The sequence below is a fragment of the Anomalospiza imberbis genome, chromosome 5, assembly GCF_031753505.1.
Source record: "Anomalospiza imberbis isolate Cuckoo-Finch-1a 21T00152 chromosome 5, ASM3175350v1, whole genome shotgun sequence".
Lineage (NCBI taxonomy): Eukaryota > Metazoa > Chordata > Aves > Passeriformes > Viduidae > Anomalospiza > Anomalospiza imberbis.
This window is the reverse complement of record NC_089685.1, coordinates 71122917-71128844: the sequence shown is the minus strand read 5'-3', so window position 1 is coordinate 71128844 and position 5928 is coordinate 71122917.

The following is a 5928-nucleotide window of genomic DNA, read 5'->3' as shown; positions in this document are numbered from 1 at the left end:
CCGGATAGCTCCATCTGGTGAGTCACAGCACATGGGAAAGCTCAACTTTCCACTTTTTTTAAATCTTTGATAAGTCATCACCTCACACTTCTGTTTCATGGACATCCCATTCTAAAAACGTCTATTACTCGGGAAGATTGCACTGAACTGGTCTAACTGTTTAGCTTAAGTGCTTTTTTGGTTGGTTGGTTTTGGTTTTTGTTTATTCTTCCCCTTCTCAATGAGATAAAAAAACCCAGCACAGAAAGAAAGCAAAACAGAGAAGTTATCTTTATTATATTCTGAGATAGGAACAAATCAGATATATCAATAGCTTGAAATATATAATCTGATCTTTGAGACCCCAGGGCTTCTCTATAGGCAGAACTTCTAAGTGCTGATGCCACCCCAACCAATGAAGATGTTTATTGATTTAGATTTGTCAATGCTTAATTATGCACCATTACAGAAATATATGATGTCAATGAAAAAGAGGGATGTATGAATAAAAAAATTCTTTGCAGTAGAACTGCCTGCAGAGCAAAGCTTTTAGCTCTGGCTTTTAAAATTTGACAGATTTTTTTTTTCTTTTTTATTTTTTTATTATGAACAATTTCACCCATAAGAAGAATTTGCACTTTTGGGAGGAGGAAAAAATCACACATGTTAGAAGGACAGCTTCTTGTTTTGTGTGTTCAGATGTCCACTTGCATACAAAGAAATAGGTACATGTCTCCTCTGTAAATACCATCAGGTTCATGTGTAAGTATGATTACAGACCTGAAAGATATTTCAGACAAGGGGAAATGTTGTTAGAAAGAATTGATGCTGCGGTGACCTGGCTCTCTTTAAGGTGCCACAGGATTATTCTGGAAATGAATGAATCCTGAAAGTAACCCAGGACTTACGAAAGGGCTGAAAACTTCCTTCACTGAACATGTGGGCTGCAGACCTCCAATTCTCTGTGTTGCTACTTTCTCTCTTGGTTTCTTTTGTTTTTTGGGTTTCTTTTTTTTTTGTTTGTTTGTTTTTTCAGTGGGGAGAAGTCTCTTAACAGCAAGTAGGAGCCCAAGCTGCAGCATCCAAATCTGAATACAAGCATCCTTAAATTTATTACATAGACATTATCTTTGATTTTGATAATGGGGGAACAAGAAGGGAGGATAACAGTTGGAAAAATCCTGTGAGATCTCCAGTTAGCCAGTTAACACTGTTGACTCATTTCTTTTAAGTCATTACGAATTCAGTGTGTGAAATCTTTGACAATTACCTAATTGGAGAAGTTGTCTTGCATTTGACCACTCTCTTTTTGCAAGCCATTGATCTGCTGATATATTACAGTCAACCAGCTCAATGCACCGTTGAGATATTTTATTGTAATACATTAACAGAGCAATGGTCATTGATTGATACCAGAAGAGCAAAGGAAGATTTCTTCTGTATGTTTTGCTTAAATTAAAATATACTAAAAAAAAAAAAAAAAAAAAGATATGCTGGACAATATTCTGTTCTCACTCCATTACAAATCCAATACCATTTCATTGACATCCGTGGGGTTTCTCCAGAGTTAAGGTGGCATGGCTGAGAACAGAATTGTTCTTGCATGCTGTCAATATACTCAGGTGCTTTGTTTGTGTTTAGAAGGAAATCAGATATGCAGTTATAATTTGGGTCAAAATTAGCTATGTTAGTTTTCAGTCAGTTTGTATTTAAACGTGTTCACGTATATCTCTGCGTGTGTGTGTCTTAGAATAATGAATGGGATGAAAAAAGAATCTGACTTAGTCACTTTCATTTCTTAAACCAGCTTTTGCTGCTCTTCTTTTTTTTAAGGCTATTTTTATAGGGAAGAGCTTTGTGTCACAGAGAACCACTGCCACGCTAAATGTATCTCAGCCCTGATCTAAAGGGAGCATTTCCACTGGAAAAAAAAAGCATTGTTTAGTCTTTAGGTCAATTGAATCTTTGGCCTCTCTGCCAAGTCTGTCAGCACTGGTGCCAGTTCCTGAGCGTGGCGATTTTTATGATATCAGCGTTCGTCTTTCGGGGATTGCGCGGCCGCCGTCCTGATGGTTTTGTGCAATCCACCACAGGGCAGAGCTCTAATCCCTGCACACGGGGACTGCCCTACCGCTCACATTACTCAAAGTTCATGCTGCTGCTGTGCTGATGGTGAGCATGCTCGAGGTGTGCAGTTCAGGCTTTTTGCATGAAAATTGAATCTTCTGCCAAAAGGCGAGTTGAAGGAATGGCCACGTTGAAGCTCACGTAGCAAGAGCAGCACTTTGCAGCACGGAGCCTGGCATGTGAGTGGCAGATATAAATTTTCCTGACTGATGTGTTTGGGACTGAGTGTTGGAGCCTGGCATTCTCTTGGACTGAGTGCATTGGAAACCACATACTTTTATTATTTTTTTAGTTATTCAGGGATCTAAATGAAAAATGTAAAAATGATGAGGTATGTAACATCTTAGGTGACACTGGAATTCTGGGTTAGAATATGTAAATGTTAGATGAGTTACAAATTTCTTAAACTGATCCATTTAAAATAATGTTTTTGCTATAGTGTTTTGTTTAGGGTAATAGCACAGAAATAATTTGCCCATCCATTTTAACTCTCATTTCTACTAAGGTTATTTAATCTTCTGTTACATGCGTGGTTTCACATTTTGGTTTCGTACTTTTTTTCTGCTTTTAGACATTATTATATATTAGAACCTCATGGTTGTGTTTGGAGGACTCAAGAAGAATTAACTGTATTAAAAATTCTCCACTGCAGTTGAAAAGAGGCTCAAAGGAATTATTTTTATCCACATAACCATTCCTCCTGAACAATTTGTTACCTCTATTTATATTCAGAATTTACACCATACATTTTTGAATACATTTCTTCAAAAAGACATTTTTCATGACTTCACAGCCTGTATAAAATTTCTTATAAGGATCTGGAGTAGTAGTAGTCAAACTTGCTTTTCACCTCTGACTTTGCAATAATCCTGTGTTTAAATAGCTAAATATAAAAAGAGAACTAAAACCACATGACATTCTTGCCTAGAATCAAAAATTCCCTATTTATTTGGGGGCAAAATTTGGGAGTTTCAACTGGAAAAGATTATATCCTAATTAGCTCCACTTAGCCTCTAGAAGAATTGTATCTCTGATTCATTAGACCCCAATTTTGAAGTGTTACCTTCTGCTATTTGTGTTCACAGGACTACATTTTATATGGTGTGTGTGATGATGCCTCTTGTTGGAAGAGCATTACCACTGAAGGGCTTGGAAGGTACAACATATACGGAGAACAGCTTAGAGAGAAGCTCAAATGTTGTCCAGTATATAATGAATAATGGGTTTCATCATATTAAAATAGAAATATATTTATTCTTATGTATACCTATATAGGCAGTGTTTTTATTTTCTAATTTAAACCCAATTATTTTCCCATTAAAAGAAAGTGGCTTTCTGAATAGAGAAAATTGCTTAGCTTGGAATCATATTTTGCCCTTGTCTGTTCCTGGACAGAGTTGAAATCTGTGTTTTAGACCTTTACTTGTGACATATTTCACATTGCTTTGGTGTTCACAAAGAAGTTTGTGGGGTGGGGTACTTGTAAGAAAACTTCCTTCCTCACTACTTCATGCTAAATTGGTTTCCACTTTAGCAATATGGAATTGTCTTAGTTCTTGGAAATATCTTCACTGAATTCTCTTTCACTCTCTTCACTAGGGTGGTGGTTTTATTTATACAGCTGCTGAAATGCTCACTGTGAAGTATTACACTATTTTAAGGCCTTATGCCTTTTTACTCTGCTTCAGACTCTGTTCCAGTTTGCTGAAAAGTTATTCTGCGGTTCATAATCCTTTAAGTAAACGTGGTCTTCTTTTTGAGCTAAATTTTGGCTAGTTTGAGGAAGGCAGAAATATTTTTGTTATTAATATATTAATTAAATGGATTCAATTTTTCTTTATTCATAGCTTGCTTATAAATGACATCAACTTTAAGATTGTATTTCCTACTCAAAATTACCCAGCAAATATTATCTGTTGACAAATTCTTGCCTGTGGACTGCCATTACACACCTAAAATATTATATCTGAGTGTATTTTTCAAGATAATGGGGTCATTTTCTTCCCATATATTTAATCCTCTATGTGATGCATTTACTGAATGAGTAACTGAATTAAGAAAATATTAATATTTTTGTTTGTTTGTTTTTGTTTGTTTTTGTTTGTTTGTTTATTTGTTTTTTTTTTTTTTTTTTTGAAAAGGTAAGTAGAGGGTCAGGTAATTTAATTAGGATACATTAACCTTTTTTCCCCCCTCAATTATCCAACCACTCTCATATTCTGGCAATGTTCACAATCACCACATTAAAAAAAAAAAAAAAAACTATCTCATTTCCTTCTGACTTAGGGATCATGACCTAAATTGCTGAATGCTAGACTTTTTTTTGCTGCTTACAGCAGATGTTTACATTTAATTTTCTTCCACTACGTTGATAGCACAGAATAATGCATGGAATACTGCTTCTGAAGGATTCAGTGAGATCCCAGTACAGGTACTCTTCCTGTGCTGAATGACGCTCTGGCTGCTTTAAGCAGTCAAAAAGTGCATTGATGTAGTGGTGCCCATTTGTCCATTTCAATTTATTAAATACATTTTAGTGGCAGGCAGCTGTCCTGAGGCTCTAGGGCAGGGCTGGTATCGTACAAACACTGTTGCATAGGAGCTATTTGCCATGGTAGATACTTCTGATGTGAATATGTATTATTGGCTGTCAATTTTAGCAAGTTCCCCACATTTCTGCCATTACTGTTCACAGGGAAATGAATAATAAAAAATATAAGAACAGAATCCAGCTTCAAAGTTGGTGTAATCCCTTGCTATTTGCACAGCTGCAATCATGAGACATTCATATTTTTGTTGTGAATATTTGAATCTGAATATCAAAGTGAAACTCAGAGAATGCCACCCTGTTGACCAACATAATAGAAAATATTAGTACAAATCTCTCAAAGCCTAATTCTTGGGCAGACGTGAATAATGTCTTATTGAAAGCAAATCTTGTTCAAAGCTACAATGATTTCTGAAATGTATAGAGCAATCAAATCAAGGGAGTCAAGCCTGAATACACAGATAGAAATTTGACCCATAATGCAAAGAATTCTTTTATTAGTAATTCTTAAAATGGAAAGTAATTTTCAAGCTTCTTCGTTGCAGTAACATGCTCAGGTCCCAGGACTGGGCATATGTCTTTCCTCCCTAATCAAACAGGGAAATAGCCAAGCTTTTATTACCATCCATTGTAAAAACAATGGTGTTGAAATAACTGCCTTGATGTAAAATCCCCATGGAGGAAAACTACAAGTAATTTTTGCAAAGCACAAGGGTTCCAACCAGCCTAATATACTTTGCCCACAGTCTGCTTTCACTGACTGCCTACACTGAGGTTAAAAAAACAATCATCAGAAAATAGAGGAAATAGAGGAAAAGCTCTATTCCCTGATTTATTTTTTTTATTTGCCAACAACAAATTGGTGCTGATTAGAGCATTATTTTCTGTTTGGAAAATAGAACTACAAAAACAGCAAAACCAGAAAAGGCATCTTCGACTCAAAATGACAGATAAAACCAACATTTCACTCACCAAATATTTATAGCTGTAGTACTTCTGTGTTTCAAGTAGAGATGAAATGGAAATAAGCCATGGACTGAAGGAAATCAGGAAGGAAAACCAGCTACATAGGTCTTGGCACTGGCCAAACACCAGGCACCCATGACAGCTGCTCACTCACCCTCTCCTGCTACAGCTGGGCAGAGGAGAGAAAAAAATTTAAACTGAAGGTACATGAGTTGAGATGGAGACTAGGGGAAAACACTCCAAGGGCAAAACAGGCTCAACTTAGAAGTACAAAGTAAGTTTATTATTAACAAAATCACAAAGAGGAT